Genomic DNA, 17,758 nt, shown 5'->3' with positions numbered 1-17,758 from the left:
GGTACTTCCACTTCCGAACGCACCGAGCTTCGTTGTAGGACCTCTTGCACCTTTGGGTGAGTGTAGATTGCTTGAAAGATGATGTGAGGGTGGAAGTATGGTGGTGGTTGTTGGCTGCCAAAACAAAGGAAGAAGGAGAAGGGAGAGAAGTGGTGTTGAATGTGTGGATGGTGAAATGAGGCTTATGCTCACAAGACTACTCTTATAACCATTTCATGTGTTCATCCATTGTGTAAAGTGTCATAGATGGGGGAACATGATCCAATATAATAATCAAATAAAATCTATGGTGGGGCCACCGTGTTGGATGGTCATAGGTGGGGGGGGGGGTCTAGATGTAGGTTGTAACTAGTTAGTTTAATCATAGTTGAAATCTAAGTGTATTGGTTAGGGTATTAGTTACTAGATATTTATGTAGTGTGTGTTATGATATTCGGGGACCATAACTAATTCAGAAAAATAAAAGCAATGTCTCTGGTAATATTTTAGTGTTCCGGGTAATGTCCGGTTTTTCGGTTTGATACTGTTCCGTTAAAGTGCTTAATTAATCCGTAAAGTGTCATACATATATATTTTTGTAACGTTTTTAATTTTCAACACTCAGGAAAGCATAACAGACTATTTAGTAACTTTTCTGTATACTACTAGTATGTTAACATACACATGTAAGTATAACACATATATCAGAAAGCAGTTAAATGATTCAGCACAGTCGTTAAGCACTTTAATTTTCATTAATAAGTTGTACGGAATACATGGAATTTTGAGGGTTGTCACATTCTTCCCCTGTTAAGAAAATTTCATCCCGGAATTTAGCACGTGGTTACTGAGGAAGCTAGTTATGTTGTGTTGTTTTCCTGGTTTTCCTGGGGTGTCACATCATCCCCCCGTTGATTTGGAATTTCGTCCCGAAATTCTGCAGTAGCTTCAGCCTCAGTAGTGGTTGCACTTTTCTTAAACAGCTGGGGATACTAGATTTTGATTTAGTCTTCTCGTTCCCAGGTGTACTCTAGGCCACGACGGGAATTCCAACGAACTCGGACGAGAGGTATTCTGGTGCGCTTGAGAATCTTAACATCTCGATCTGTAATCTCTACTGGTTCCTCGACGAATCGCAGCTGGTCGTCGATAGTGAGCTCCTTTAAGGGAACTATGAGGGTCTCATCTGATAGACACTTCTTCAGATTTGACACGTGGAATACGTTGTGAACTCCGCTGAGTTCTTCAGGTAGATTCAACCTGTAGGCCACCTTGCCAATCTTCTCGATGATTTCAAAGGGTCCAACGTATCGCGGGTTGAGTTTGCCTCGTTTGCCAAAACGAACTACACCTTTCCAAGGTGAGACTTTGAGTAGCACTCGATCCCCAACCTGGAACTCGAGTGGCTTTCTTCGCTTATTAGCATAGCTTTTCTGACGGTCACGAGCTGCCGCCATTCGTTGTCATATCTGAGCAATCTTATCGGTTGTATCTACTACGAGTTCTGGACCAGTGATTTGACTGTCACCAACTTCTGCCCAACAAAGAGGTGATCGGCACTTCCGTCCATACAATGCCTCGAATGGAGCGGCCTGGATGCTGGTGTGGTAACTGTTGTTATATGAAAACTCCACTAACGGGAGATGCTTTTCCCAACCGTTACCAAAGTCGATTACACATGCCCTAAGCATGTCTTCAAGGGTTTGGATGGTGCGTTCAGATTGCCCATCCGTCTGTGGATGATGAGCGGTGCTCATATCTAAATGTGAGCCAAAAGACTTGTGCATAGCTTGCCACAGTTCAGAGGTAAAACGCGCGTCACGATCGGAAATGATGGAGGTTGGCACTCCGTGCCTTGATACCACTTCCTTTAGGTAAATGTCTGCTGAAGTAGAAAACTTATCCGTTTCCTTGATGGCCAGAAAATGTGCAGACTTGGTCAGTCGATCCACGATCACCCAAATGGTATCGTTTCCGCGTTGAGATCTGGGCATGCCAGTAATGAAATCCATGGAAATTTGCTCCCGTTTCCATTTATGTATCTCTGGTTGTTGAAGTGGGCCTGATGGTTTCTAGCATTCGACCATGACCCTAGCACAAGTCAAGCATTTACTGACGTAGGTTGCTATGCTGGCTTTCATACCAGGCCACCAGTATGTAGTCTTTAGGTCGTGGTACATCTTATCCGAACCAGGATGTACTGAGAAACGAGACTTATGTGCTTCATCCATCACAAGCTCGCGTAAGTCTCCATACAGCGGAACCCAGATGCGTCCGTTAACATAGTAGGCGCCGTTTTCCTTTTGTTCTAGCCGCTGCCTCGATCCTCGTAAGGACTCGGCCCTGATGTTTTCTGCTTTCAATGCTTCAACCTGAGCATCGCGAATCTGAGCGGGAAGGTTAGATTGGATGGTAAGCTGTAATGCACGTACACACATAGGTATAGTATCCTTTCGACTGAGGGCGTCGGCCACAACATTGGCCTTGCCCGGATGGTATTTGATAGCGCATTCATAATCGTTCAAGAGTTCGACCCATCGGCGTTGACACATGTTTAACTCATTTTGCTTGAAGATATGCTCGAGACTCCTGTGATCGCTGTAAATGGTGCACTTGGTACCGTACAGATAATGTCTCCATATCTTAAGCGTGAAAACAACTGCTCCCAATTCCAAGTCGTGCGTAGTGTAGTTCCTTTCGTGAACTTTAAGTTGGTGCGATGCGTAGGCAATGACCTTGTCACGTTGCATCAACACGCAACCAAGTCCTTGGATGGAAGCGTCGCAGTAAACCACAAAATCATCTGTGCCTTTAGGCAATGAGAGGATAGGCGCGCTACAAAGTCTATCTTTTAAGTGCTGGAACGCTGATTCCTGTGCATCACCCCAACGATAGGTGACACCCTTCAGTGTCAGTGAAGTGAGAGGTTGCGCAATCTTTGAGAAATCTTTTATGAATCTTCGGTAATATCCTGCCAAACCCAAGAATTGGCGGATTTCTGTTGGTGTGCGGGGTGCAGGCCAGTTCTTGATCGAGTCAACCTTGGATGGATCAACATGAATCCCATCCTTGTTTACCACATGGCCCAGAAAATGGACTTCGCGAAGCCAGAAGTCACATTTCGTAAACTTGGCATACAACTGCTCTTTATGAAGTAGTTCCAGAATAAGCCTCAGGTGTTTCTCATGTTCCTCCTGACTCTTAGAATAGATCAGGATGTCGTCGATGAAAACAATAACGAACTTATCCAGGTAAGGTTTGCACACTCGGTTCATGAGATCCATGAATACTGCAGGTGCATTCGTTAATCCGAAAGGCATAACTAGAAACTCGTAATGGCCGTAACGAGTTCTGAATGCTGTTTTGGAGACGTCCTCCTCTTGGACTCTCAGCTGATGGTAGCCTGACCTTAGGTCAATCTTAGAATAGAAGCTCGACCCTTGCAACTGGTCGAACAAGTCATCAATGCGTGGAAGGGGATAACGATTCTTCACAGTCACCTTGTTGAGCTCGCGGTAGTCAATACACATCCTGAAAGTACCATCTTTCTTCTTCACAAACAAGACTAGAGCTCCCCATGGCGAAGAGCTAGGACGTATGAAACCCTTTTCCAAGAGTTCTTGTAGTTGCATGGACAGTTCTTCAAGCTCTGGTGGAGCTAGACGATAAGGTGCTTGAGCTATGGGCGCTGCTCCGGGAGCTAGCTCGATTTGAAACTCAACTTGGCGATGAGGCGGAAGACCAGACAATTCCTCAGGAAATACCTCAGGAAAGTCGCGCACAATAGGAATGTCTTCTATCTTCCTTTCTTCCAAGGATGAATCAGAAACGAGGGCTAGAATAGCGGTGTGGCCCTTTCGCAAACACTTCTGGGCCTTAAGGAAAGAGATGATGCCTACAACAGCACCACTCTTGTCGCCACGAATCACGAGGGGTTCTTTATTAGAACGAGGGATACGGACGATTTTCTCCTTGCAAATAATCTCCGCTTGGTGTTGAGATAACCAATCCATCCCAATAATGACGTCGAAACTACCCAGAACGATAGGAATAAGATCGATGGAGAAGGTCTGGCCAGCTAGGACGAGGTTACAGCCCTTAACTATGTGTGTGGCTTCAAGACTTTTACCGTTTGCTAGTTCTACCGTGTGTTTGGTGTTCAAAAGCGTTGGAATGCACTTAAGCATTTGGCTAACTTTTAAGGACACATAACTAGTATCGGCACCCGAATCAAATGAAACAGTAGCAAAGAAGTCGTCCAGAAGAAACTTACCCATTACAACATTGGGATCGTTTCTTGTATCACCTACATGCGAAGGAGGAATAATTCACCTAGATCCACGAGCTTAGATGAGTTTTCAATTTATCAAGTCGGTAAGCAATCAAGTTTGGAGGAGTTTCCTTAGGTCGTGTGAATGAATTTAAAAAATACGTTCGTGTAATCGTGAGGTTCCAAAGAAAGGACGCGAAAACGCGTTCAAGAGAGTATAAACACATCATCACACTCAAGGTTTCAATAAGTGATCACCAATGATAGAAATTCGAGCCTTCCAAACCCTCTAATCTAGAGTGAGTTCGCATTAGTGTCTAGCGTCACTGTGGTAAAGGAATGATGGTTCTGTGTATGTCAATAGTAGAAATTAGGCATTGCATTAAGCATAGGTCGGTACAAAGGCTAGCGAAAAGATTTCACATAATTATGATAAACCATCGTAGGATCAAAGTGTGACTCTTGTAGTGTAAGTGGGAAAAGGGGTGAGGTAAATGTGTAGCTCGTCGTGTCCGTATGTAAGTTGAGTAATCCGTATCGCCGTCCTCGAATGTCCCGAAGACTATCCCATCATTAGGAGGCATCCGCTTGCTAAGTTGGGTATGGTGTAGATCAAAATAAGATAATTAACTACCCAACAAGGTAATGAGGGGGTAATCTTGTGATTGGTGGAAATCGCGATGTGGTTGTTAGCGTTTCGTTATATCGGTTGCGGATCAAAGGACCGGGAGGTTGGGCATGTTGACCTGTGGTGCGATAATAAAGGACAAGGTTAAGCACAAGAGTTGGTTCACGAAGGTGGGATCTAAACGTCCTGAGATGGGTTGATATGGCAGGTTATACCTCCTGCAGGAACAACTGCGAGTGCCTCAGCAACTCGTTCGTTGATCAAAGCCGTCAGCTGGGCTTGAGTTAGGTTGATACGTCCTCCGCGTCCGTTCATGATCTTCATAACGAAGCAACGTAAGTGAGGAAAGTGTCGTGAAAGTGCGTAAGTGTGGGACGACAATAGAGAGTATGCACACAAGGTTCAAACAGCAACTACCACATTATCTAATGCATAGTGAGAACTATCTAACTGACAATATAACATAAATCATACCACTTATGGCGTCGAGTCTTGCACGTGGAGCGTAGCGTCGTTGTGGATCGTTGAGCACTATACTGGTTATAGTCTGGCTTTTATCAAAAATTTTCCCTTTTATAAACCAAGTTCACTATAACCAATGGCTCTGATACCAATCTGTCACACCCCCAAAATCCACCATGCGGAGTATCACCGCTTGGAGGCGTGACATGACCAGGATCGAGCCACCAATCATATTGAACAACATAATTAAGTAAATAAAACCAAACACAATACGATTGGTGACCAAAAGGAAGTAAACCGATTTTAGGTTAGCAGCGGAAGCATAAAACATAAGTTCAAAACATAAGTCCATAGTTCATAAGTTTAAAGTCCAAAAGTAGGTTTAATAAGTTCATAAAGTTTATTCATTAAGTACTGGACATATCAGTTTGCATCCCACAACGACCACCTCCATATGCAAGCTCCATAGCATCTAATGACCTGCAAAGCATGTAATAACGAGTCAACAACAAAGTTGAGTGAGTTCACGGTTGGTTGTCCATTTTAGAGTTGTTTCCAAAAACATAGTTTAATCTCATTCGGCTATCCAGCCGTGGGGGTTACCCCATAGTTCGAAAACGTTTATTAGTTAACCATCCCATGTCCACCTTCCCTGGCTATCCAGCTCGGCACTTTGGCCGTGGGGAGCTACCCCAGTATTTTAAACTACCAGACTCGTTTATCATATCGACTACTAACAAAAAACCAATTGTGCCCTAGCGTCGGTGTTCTATCCCCACCAACGTGCCATAGTCCATTAGTACACGCCCGTCCGACTGGCATGGTGTAAGGTTTGTTAAACCTAATAGCGCTATTAACTAATGACCCGCTCGCCATAGCCTCGGCGATTAAGTCGATACAAAAAGGGAGGGACTTCGCTGATAGAGTTCTAGTCCAGTAAGTCTAATACGTCCCAACAGGACGAGGAATTTACATTCCTGAACACGTCTCAAGGACGAGGAATTCACATTCCTGAACGCGTCCCAAAGGACGAGGAATCCCTATTCCTGTACCCATTCCCATTCCCACCGGGAAATTACGATGCTTTGTAGAAAAGTGTGAACTCACCTCGGTTTGCTCGGTTAGATTCTCAAATATCGCTAACAGTGAAGGTCAGTCAATCACGTCCTAGTATGATTTACAGTTAGTCATTTAGTATCTTACAAATAGAGCACAAAGTTCCTACACGTATCTATCACATAGCATGCATTACTTTAACTGCTTATGCACGTATATATATACTTCCCATCCATTCCCCACTCATAAGCATACATACGATAGTGCACGTAACACATATAACATGTTAGATCATTCACAGATAGCATACTCGACATTTAGACACGCAAGTCACAACTTATGTCAATTCAGCATTAACATTCAAAACCGGCTGTTTTCGGACATTTTAATAAAATAGTTAACTTATTCTAAATATTCCCAATTTTTTTACAGAATGCCTTAAACGTTCCAAATTTTATTGTGTAAAAATATCGGTGTCCGGTTCATTACCAATATTTTATAAAAATTCATTTTCCGGACTGAATTCAGATTTATATTTTTCTGACGACAGTCCACGAGATAATTTATTTAAAATTCATCGAGCGTCCGATTTACGAAATTCCAGTGGGGTAATTACAAATACATCTATGATCAACTATGGTATAAATTTCGTGAGCAGACTCCACAGAGATTACAAGTTATAACAGAAAACAAGACGCACTTTTTCAGCAGAAAAATTGCAGCTCTAGCTGCTGTTACGAAAAGACGCTTTTAAAATAGTAAACGGAGTCCAAAAATTACGATTCCGTTGCCATTAGAACCGTATTTCATAATAACATGTCTTAGAGTCAAAATATCAGTTTTTCGTAGTGTTTACAACCTGTTTACAGCCAACTGAAGTTGGCTGTAAAACTTGGACAGATTCTGTTTTCATTCTTTAACTTACGAACTTGTGTTCGATTGATTCCGTTTACATGTTTAGTGATTATAACAACATCAAACATCAATATTACCCAGTAAAACATCAGATAATCAACCAATAATCATAACCACACAAGATCTACATGATTTACACACATATCTTCTCTTTATCCACACTTTAACACATTATGTTCAAGACTTGTTCATGAGCTTTAAGGTTTCTTAACTTTTTATCATTCTAACATCTATTAACCACTTAAATAACATAAAGAATGATCGGATCTAAGTTCTTACCACTAGCTCAAGGCTAGGGAAGTTCGAGTGTAGAAAAGTGGTGGTTAATAGCAAATGGAGAAGGTCCTTCCACTTCCGAACGCATCGAGCTTCGTTGTAGGACCTCTTGCACCTTTGGGTGAGTGTAGATTGCTTGAAAGATGATGTGAGGGTGGTGGTATGGTGGTGGTTGTTGGCTTCCAAAACAAAGGAAGAAGGAGAAGGGAGAGAAGTGGTGTTGAATGTGTGGATGGTGAAATGAGGCTTATGCTCACAAGACTACTCTTATAACCATTTCATGTGTTCATCCATTGTGTAAAGTGTCATAGATGGGGGAACATGATCCAATATAATAATCAAATAAAATCTATGGTGGGGCCACCATGTTGGATGGTCATAGGTGGGGGGGGGGGGTCTAGATGTAGGTTGTAACTAGTTAGTTTAATCATAGTTGAAATCTAAGTGTATTGGTTAGGGTATTAGTTACTAGATATTTATGTAGTGTGTGTTATGATATTCGGGGACCATAACTAATTCAGAAAAATAAAAGCAATGTCTCTGGTAATATTTTAGTGTTCCGGGTAATGTCTGGTTTTTCGGTTTGATACTGTTCCGTTAAAGTGCTTAATTAATCCGTAAAGTGTCATACATATATATTTTTGTAACGTTTTTAATTTTCAACACTCAGGAAAGCATAACAGACTATTTAGTAACTTTTCTGTATACTACTAGTATGTTAACATACACATGTAAGTATAACACAAATATCAGAAAGCAGTTAAATGATTCAGCACAGTCATTAAGCACTTTAATTTTCATTAATAAGTTGTACGGAATACATGGAATTTTGAGGGTTGTCACATTCTTCCCCTGTTAAGAAAATTTCATCCCGGAATTTAGCACGTGGTTACTGAGGAAGCTAGTTATGTTGTGTTGTTTTCCTGGTTTTCCTGGGGTGTCACACCTTAGTTATAAATTACAGCATAAGAGCGATTACAATGGTTTATATCTTTATATTTATCTGGCGCCGTGTCACAATGGTGACAGGTCACAATGGTGACGATGGTCATACCACTATTAGGTCAATGAACCCAAATAGTGATGATTATCCCTAGTAGGTCAATGAACCTAACTGGGAGAAAATTAGTAATGTGCACAATACCCCACTAGCCAGTGATTCAAGATAACCACGACTTAATCCCTGTAATTATAACCTTTGAAAATAATTTGAGGTATTGTAAAACAGTTGATAAAAAGAGAATGACTCACATTGCAGATTTAACGAGCAGAGTATAAGCCTACTGATTAGCCTTGATTAACCTAATTTAAATAACAATGCACACAACTGGGGTTAGTAACTAATACAACAGTTACGACAATTCACGAGATTAAACCCTCACAACGATTTACAAAGTGCAATACTTAACAATCCAGCGGATTCACAACGAATGACAGAGTATAGCCCGAGTTCGGACAGCACTCAAACATTCAAGTTGAAATCACGATGAATAACAAAGTATAAACCCAATTTGGGCAGCACTCAGACAATTGTTGGATAGTTACAATCAATCAGACGTTGAATTGTAATAGCGATCGAGTTATTACCCTGTTTTGCGGCAGCGATTCGTGAATTGTGTGTGTTTATGACTGATTATATGATATCTCAGTGTGCATAATGAATTTCTTCGTCGTTTTAGTGCCAGAATTCAAGTGCCAACCTCTACTATTTATACTCCAAAAATCGCCCCCTCGCGCCACGCGAAAGGTTTCCTTGTGCGCGTCGCGTGGCGCGAGAGACCCTATTCTAGCATAGGGTGGGTTCGTGTCCAAGTAGGTTTGCTGAGTTGACAGTTTATGTAAATTCAATCTAGACAACGAAATATAAAGATAATCGTTAACTAGGTTTTACCCTCCCTGAGTTTTAGGGGCCCTGATCCTGATTCCGATTGTTATGAAAATTTTAGGGTTTATGTGGAATTACTTGGGTTTCTCAATTAGGGTTTTCTCATTAGATAATTAACATACTAGGTGTTCATTTTAGTGAGAGTTGTTACATCCTCCCCACCTTAAGAAAAATCTCGTCCTCGAGATTTATTGGAATAAATGAGGATATTTCCGCTTAATTTCTGATTCCAGCTCCCAAGTGTATTCTGGTCCTCTCTTTGAATCCTATTTGATTTTGACTAGCACTAGTCGCTTGTGTTTGAGAAACTTGACATTTCTATCTTCTATCTGTAGTGGTTTCTCTACAAATTTTAACTTTTCATTTACCTCTACATCTTGAAGAGGTACTACCAGGGATTCGTCAGATAAACATTTCTTGAGATCGGATATATGAAACACATCATGTACTCCAGCTAATTCTTCTGGTAGTTGTAAACGATAAGCAATTAGTCCTATTCGTTGCATTACTGGGAATGATCCTACGTATCTTGGACTTAGCTTTCCTTTCTTACCGAATCGTACTACTCCTTTCCAAGGAGAGACGTTCAAAAGTACTTTGTCTCTGACTTGAAACTCTAACGGCTTTTGTTCATTATCTGTATAACTCTTCTGGCGATCTCTAGCCGTCTTCAGCCTTTCCTTCGTGATACTGAATATCACAGTCGTAGTCACTTAGGATTTTCATCCATCTCCTTTGCCTCATGTTTAATTCTTTTTGCTCCAATATATACCTTAAATTCTTATGACCCGTATAGACAGTAAACTTACTTCCACACAGATAATGTCTCCAAATCTTAAGGGCAAAATTATGGCTCCTAATTCTAAGTCATAGGTGGTATAGCTTTCTTCGTGCTTTTTCAATTGCCTTGATGCATACACAATTACCTTTTTGCGTTGCATTAACACACATTCAAATCCTAGCTTTGAAGCATCACTATATACTTTAAAATCTTCTGTTCCTTCTGGTAAGGCTAGGATTGGGGCATTTGTTAATTTATGCTTTAAGATTCTAAAGGCTTCTTCTTGTTTAGGTCCTCATTTAAACTTAACTGTTTTACAGGTTAGCTTGGTTAATGATATAGCTATCTTGGAAAAATCCTTAATAAACCGTCTATAGTATCCGGCTAAACCTACAAAACTCCTAATTTCCATTGCGGATTGCGGAACCTTCCATTTGGTAATTGTTGCTATTTTATCAGGATCTACGTGAATACCTTCATGATTCATCATATGACCTAGAAAGTGTACTTCTGGCAGCCAAAATTCACACTTCGAGAATTTGGCGAAAAGCTTCTCTTTTCTTAACAAAGTTAAGAGTGCATGTAAGTGCTGATAATGTTTTTCCTGACTTTTGGCATAAATAAGTATATCGTCGATGAGGATAATTACAAATTTATCCAAATATGGTTTACAGATCCTATTCATTTTATCCATAAATGTTGCAAGTGCATTTGAAGGGTATGACTGTAAACTTGTAATGACCATACCTAGTTCTGAAATCAGTTTTAGGTATGTCTTCCACTTGTACTTTCAATTGATGATATCCGGAACGTAGGTATATCTTAGAAAAATATCTAGCTCCTTGAAGTTGATCGAAAAGATCATCAATCCTAGGTAATGGGTATCGATTCTTAATTGTAACCTTATTCAATTCTCTATAATCAATACACATTCTTATCAGACCATCCTTTTTCTTAATAAACAACACTGGTGCCCCCTCCCACGGGGATAAACTAGGTTGTATGAAACCTTTACTTAATAAGTTATCTAATTGATTTTTCAGTTTTAATATTTCTGTGAGTGCTAACTGATAAGGTGCCTTGGCTAATGGTATAGTTTCTGGAATTAGATTAATCCTAAATTCTATCTCCCTATCTGGTGGTAATCCTGGTAAATCTTCTGAGAATACATCTGGGTATTCTGAAACTACAGGAATTTCCTTAAGTTCTTTACTCTTAGTACTAATGATTACCGAAATCATATATACTATTCCTTGCTTTTGTTCATAACTAGCAACTTTCATTACTGATATGAACTTCTTACGTGGTTTATTTCCTGTAATCACAATTACTTCTCCGGCGAGTGCCTGAATTTCTATAAAGTTCTTATCACAGAAAATTCAAGCATGGTTGGCTACTAACCAATCCATTCCTAACACAACATCAAATTTAGCTAATTTCATAGGTAATAGGTTTGCAAAGAATTTATGATCTGAGAGTTCTATATTTTCCTTTTGCAAAACTTTATCTATGTTAACAGATTTTCCGTTTGCCGTTTCGACTGTAAAGATTTGCCTAATGCTGGTTAAAGGTATGTTAAGAGCTTGACAGAATGAAGTATTTATAAAACTTTGGTTTGCACCAGAGTCAAATAATACCTTTGTGTAAACGTTGTAAACTTAAGAACGTACCAGCTATCACATCTGGAATGAGCTCTGCTTCCTGAGCAGTCAGTTGGAAGGCTCTTACATTCCTTTTTGCTTCTTCTGCAGGTTTAGCTTTATTGTTAGATAGTTTGTTCAGTTTTGGACAATCTGGCCTAAGATGTCCAGCTTCTCCACAGTTGTAGCAGACTGAAAATCTCTTCCTCCTGCAGTCTTCTTCTTGATGCCCCGGAATTTTGCAAAAATTGCAATATCCTTTGCATCTTCCAGAATGCTTTCTTTTGCAAAAATTGCAAAATGGGCTAATGGAAGATTGCTCATTCCCTCCTTTCTTGAAATTGTTATGGTTACCCGGGCGAAATCCTTGGGTAATCTTTTGGGCTACTTCCTTCCTTCTATTTTCTTCTCTTGTCCGTACTAGTTCGTCAGTCAGAGTATTGGCTAAATCCACCGCATCATCAATCGTGCGAGGTTTTGCAGCCTTGACAATATTACGGATTTCAGCAATCAATCCCCAAATATAACGAGAAATAAGTACCGGTTCTGGCGAAGCCAGGGTTGGTACTACTCGAGCATACTCGAAGAATGTCGAAGTATACTTTCGACAATCTACATCCACCATCCGGTGGGTTAAAAACTTATTTGTCATTTGTTCTTTTTCATATTGGGGACAAAATTTTCTTTCTACAAAGTTCTTAAATTCTTCCCAGTTCATAGCATATGCCATCCTTCTTCCTTTTGCTTGTAACACCGTGTTCCACCATTCTAGCGCCCCTTCTTTGAAAAGGTTTGACGCGTACATGACCTGATCATCCTGAGCATATTTACTTATGGCAATTACTGCCTTGGTTTTCTCTAACCAACGTAGTGCCGCAGTTGCTCCTTCATTGCCCATAAACTCAGATGGTTTACAAGCAAGAAATTCTTTGTAAGTGCAACCAGGCGTTGCAGCTTTAATTTTCTTAGGGAGCGGAGCTTGTCGTGGTTCATTATCATGATTAACATGATTATTGCCTCCGTTTACACTATTACTGAAGTTATCTTCAGAAATACGTTTGCTAGGAACGATTTGTTGTGGTTCTATTGGATTTTTAACAGCAGCAACGATTACTGGAATAGCGTTGGCTATCCCTTGAGCAATTATTGCTGGAATAGTGTTGGCTATCCCTTGAGCAACGATATTTTCTATATCCTGCCTAGTCATATATTGATCCCCCGGTTGTTGCTCAGATTGATTAACCTCATTAACTGGTTCATTATTAGCGTTTTCCATCTGATAACTAATTTATAGATAAATAATTAGTATACAAGAAATAATCCAATGTCACACTTAATTGCACATAATCACGTAAACGAACAATATTTGTAAATTTTCTAAAATCTCATTTGTTTTATTGATTATATCATGCTTCTATATACAACCGTTTTATTATTTGTTTTACACATACTGATTTTACTATTACTATTACACAACCACAGTTCCATAAATCCCCTATCCTTTGTTAGATGATATTCTAGTAATGGCGTTCCCTCTCATCGTGTTTCCAGGAGATCTGTCCCCCAATCTCTTGGATCCTATTCCCAGTATCCATTAGTTCTTTACCAAAGCGAAGTTCAGCCGTATTCTCGTTACTTATTGGTGGATTTGGTAAAGGTTCTGAATTTGGACTAAGGAAAAAGCTTATAGGGATGGTTTTGTAACTGTATTTCATTAGTCAACCATTCGTCTATTTGCGAGTGGATTGAAGGGTTTGGAATAGCTGGTTCTAAGTTCATTGGTAGTTGTGTTTCAAGAAAGTGAATAAAAACATTTTCATTAACAGGCTTAATAGTATTATAGCTTGCCAATATAAAATCTAGCTCTTCCTGAGATGGTAACCTTTCAATTTGCCTAGAACTTTCCCCAATTTCCATTTTCTTAGGCTTGGGTTTCTCGAGAGGTAAAGCGTTGAATTCTATAGGTTCTTCTATGTCTGGTATATACCTATTGAAATCTCTGGAAACCTCTATTCTTACTGGATAGAGATTTAAATTCTGAAGGGCGTCAGACAAGTCACTCATGCTGTTTAACAAAATACACCCAATTACTAAGTTAAAATTCATAACAAAATTTTATAGAAATTTTTTTTAAATATTATTTCATATTGGATAACTACCAAAACAACTGAAATTTAAAGTACACTAGGTTTTATTTGTAAATTTATTTATTTACTGAATAAGGTTTCTAGACTGTAGATAATAAAGGTACTAAAATTTGGGTCAAATTATTTAAGGATTTGCATCAATTGCTATATTGGCTAGCATATAAAGATCTGCCCATACTGTATACAATTAGTCAGATAATAAAACACATAATCATAAAATAGCAATTAGAAATTCCTAAGTATTTCTCAATTACTTTAATAGGCTAAAATCAATAGTAAGCTTAAATCAGTGGCTCTTATACCACCTTTTTCTGTCACGACCCCCGACCCGGTTTGACCCGTTTCAGGAGCCGCGGGACAGAAATCTCGTGGTATTTAATTTAGGCGACAGCGGAAGTCTTTTTAAAACAGGATCTTTCAATATTTAAAACTGCCCGTTTATATAATCTAGGGATAAAACCCCGGTAATTTACAATAAGATGATTTCACTGGGAAATCTTTATTTTACAAAACATGTTTCTTTTATTTATTTACATTGAGCCACTTTTCTAAGCTTGAAGTGTTTCACGGCACTTTTCTTGGATCACAATAGATCACCTGAAACATGTTTGAAAAAGGTTTTGTTAGCGGGAAATACTGAGTGAGTTCATTCAGGTTTTATAAAATGACCCTTAGTTATAAATTACAGCATAAGAGCGATTACAATGGTTTATATCTTTATATTTATCTGGCGCTGTGTCACAATGGTGACATGTCACAATGGTGACGATGGTCATACCACTATTAGGTCAATGAACCCAAATAGTGATGATTATCCCTAGTACGTCAATGAACCTAATTGGGAGAAAATTAGTAATGTGCACAATACCCCACTAGCCAGTGATTCAAGATAACCACGACTTAATCCCTGTAATTATAACCTTTGAAAATAATTTGAGGTATTGTAAAACAGTTGATAAAAAGAGAATGACTCACATTGCAGATTTAACGAGCAGAGTATAAGCCTACTGATTAGCCTTGATTAACCTAATTTAAATAACAATGCACACAACTGGGGTTAGTAACTAATACAACAGTTACGACAATTCACGAGATTAAACCCTCACAACGATTTACAAAGTGCAATACTTAACAATCCAGCGGATTCACAACGAATGACAGAGTATAGCCCGAGTTCGGACAGCACTCAAACATTCAAGTTGAAATCACGATGAATAACAAAGTATAAACCCAATTTGGGCAGCATTCAAACAATCGTTGGATAGTTACAATCAATCAGACGTTGAATCGTAATAGCGATCGAGTTATTACCCTGTTTTGCGGCAACGATTCATGAATTGTGTGTGTTTATGACCGATTATACGATATCTCAGTGTGCATAACGAATTTCTTCGTCGTTTTAGTGCCAGAATTCAAGTCCCAACCTCTACTATTTATACCCCAAAAATCGCCCCCTCGCGCCACGCGAAAGGTTTCCTTGTGCGCGTCGCGTGGCGCGAGAGACCCTATTCTAGCATAGGGTGGGTTCGTGTCCAAGTAGGTTTGCTGAGTTGACAGTTTATGTAAATTCAATCCAGACAACGAAATATAAAGATAATCGTTAACTAGGTTTTACCCTCCCTGAGTTTTAGGGGCCCTGATCCTGATTCCGATTGTTATGAAAATTTTAGGGTTTATGTGGAATTACTTGGGTTTCTCAATTAGGGTTTTCTCAATAGATAATTAACATACTAGATGTTAATTTTAATAAGAGTTGTTACACATGCTCTCTTAGAATCCTCGATTCTTCTACCATGAGCCACCTGTGGTTCTTGTTGTTGTTGTTGACCAACTTGTTGATAAATGGCTTTTTGGTAGTAATCGTCTTTTCCAAACGGATTCTGAGCTCCACTAGCTTCCCTGTTCTTGCACTCCCTCTTGAAATGACCTTTCTCCCTGCAACGAAAACAGGTAACTTTAGATTTATCAAAACCTAAAGTAGAAACATGTGCATCAAGAAAGTCATTTCTCCCAGTAATAAGCTTGAATTTTTTAGCTCGTCTAAGAACACTGGCTAGACACCATTTAATATCCATTAATTCCATCTCTTCGGCGTCTATCTGATCGTAATCCTCCTTTGTGAGGATAGGATTCCCGATCCGACCTGCAACTAGACCTTCATATGAAAGTAACACATAACCAAGTAAAGCCATGTGGTCTTTAGCAATTTCTTCAGAAAAACTTTGACCCTCTAGAAGATTCAAAGCAATGTTACATTGAATAACACAACCATTTCCCTTTTTTGAGCTTTGACTCTGAAAACTTTCTGATGAGCTCTTAGGATTAACACTGGGATATGAAGAAAATCCACTGTTTTTGTTTGAAAGCTGATCAACCTTTTCCGTTGAATCCCCAGCACTAAAAGTAGTCTGGATTTTCGGACTTCTCTCGGCTTCTGGAACAGGAACACTACCTTTGTAATACATTTTTACATCCTGTTGACCACTTGGACTGTTCATCCTAGCGATCTTCTGCTGTTCCAAATCCTGACCCTCAATCTTCTCGATAAACTGAGAAATCGTTAACCCATCATAAACCCCGGTATTTTTCAGAATCATCAAGTAGGTTCCCCACTCTTTCTGCAGTAACGCATCTGCTAACTTGTCTACCCACTCTTCACGATCTTTTGTAATACTCAGCATTGACGGATTGCACTAAGTGGCAGTATCGCTCAATCAGCTTCTTTGTATCTTCACCCGGTAGACTGCTGAACAGATCAAACTCTTTCTTGAGCAACGCCTTCTTGCTCTTAATCATGTTCTCACTACCTTCAAACTTGACTTTAAGCGCATCCCAAATCGATTTTGAAGTTTTGTCATGCTGAAGCAGTATGAAAATGTCTTCTTGGATGGCTTGCTGAAGCAGACTGATCATCATCTTCTCGGCTTTGTACATATTCCGTTCTTGATCTGTAAACTCTGATAGCTCTTTGATAACCTGCAAATCTGTGCGTGGCAAAACATATTTTTTCAGAATACATTCCCAAGACCTTAGATGGTTTGCCTGAACCCAGTTTTCGAATCTGTCTTTCCACCCATAGTATTCCTCATTACTCATCAGTTTCGGGGGCTTTTGTGTAGTTCTTGTCTCATTTTTCAAATTCATGACTTGAGCAATGGAACCCGGAGTAGTCGGAGATGAAGCAAACGCGTTGTAGAACTCTTCACTCATGATGACGTATCACAGTTTTCAAAACAGTAGCTTTCGAGCGAATTAACCCAATACTGAATTTGGAGCGAAATCACAAACAAGCTTTAGAGCGAAATCAGATGTTTGGCTATCAGGAGCGGATCAACACAATGCTTTGGAGCGAAATTAGAAAATAGATGATCTTGGAGCGAAATCAGGAGATAATCTGGAGCGAAATCAGAAACAACTTAGGAGCGAAACCTCTAAACAGTTACCCTGGAGCAAAATCACAATGATTGCAGGAGCGAAATCAGATGGTTTCGAGCGAAATCAAAAGTTGTCCTTTCGAGCGAAATCAGCTCGGAGTCCATTTTGGTCCATTTTTAGTTCGATTTTAGCTATGAAACTTTCAAGGGTTTGTCTATGTCCAATTTTGAATAGTCTGTGAAATTTTGATCTGGTTTTGACCGTTAAAACTTCCTGGAATGATAAAAGAAGGTGCAGAAGCTAGAAATTTCAATGAAATTCGGCTGTAAACTGCAGAACTCCTC

The sequence above is a fragment of the Helianthus annuus genome, chromosome 16 (genome assembly GCF_002127325.2).
Source record: "Helianthus annuus cultivar XRQ/B chromosome 16, HanXRQr2.0-SUNRISE, whole genome shotgun sequence".
NCBI classification, from domain to species: Eukaryota; Viridiplantae; Streptophyta; class Magnoliopsida; order Asterales; family Asteraceae; genus Helianthus; species Helianthus annuus.
This window is presented reverse-complemented; position numbering follows the sequence as displayed.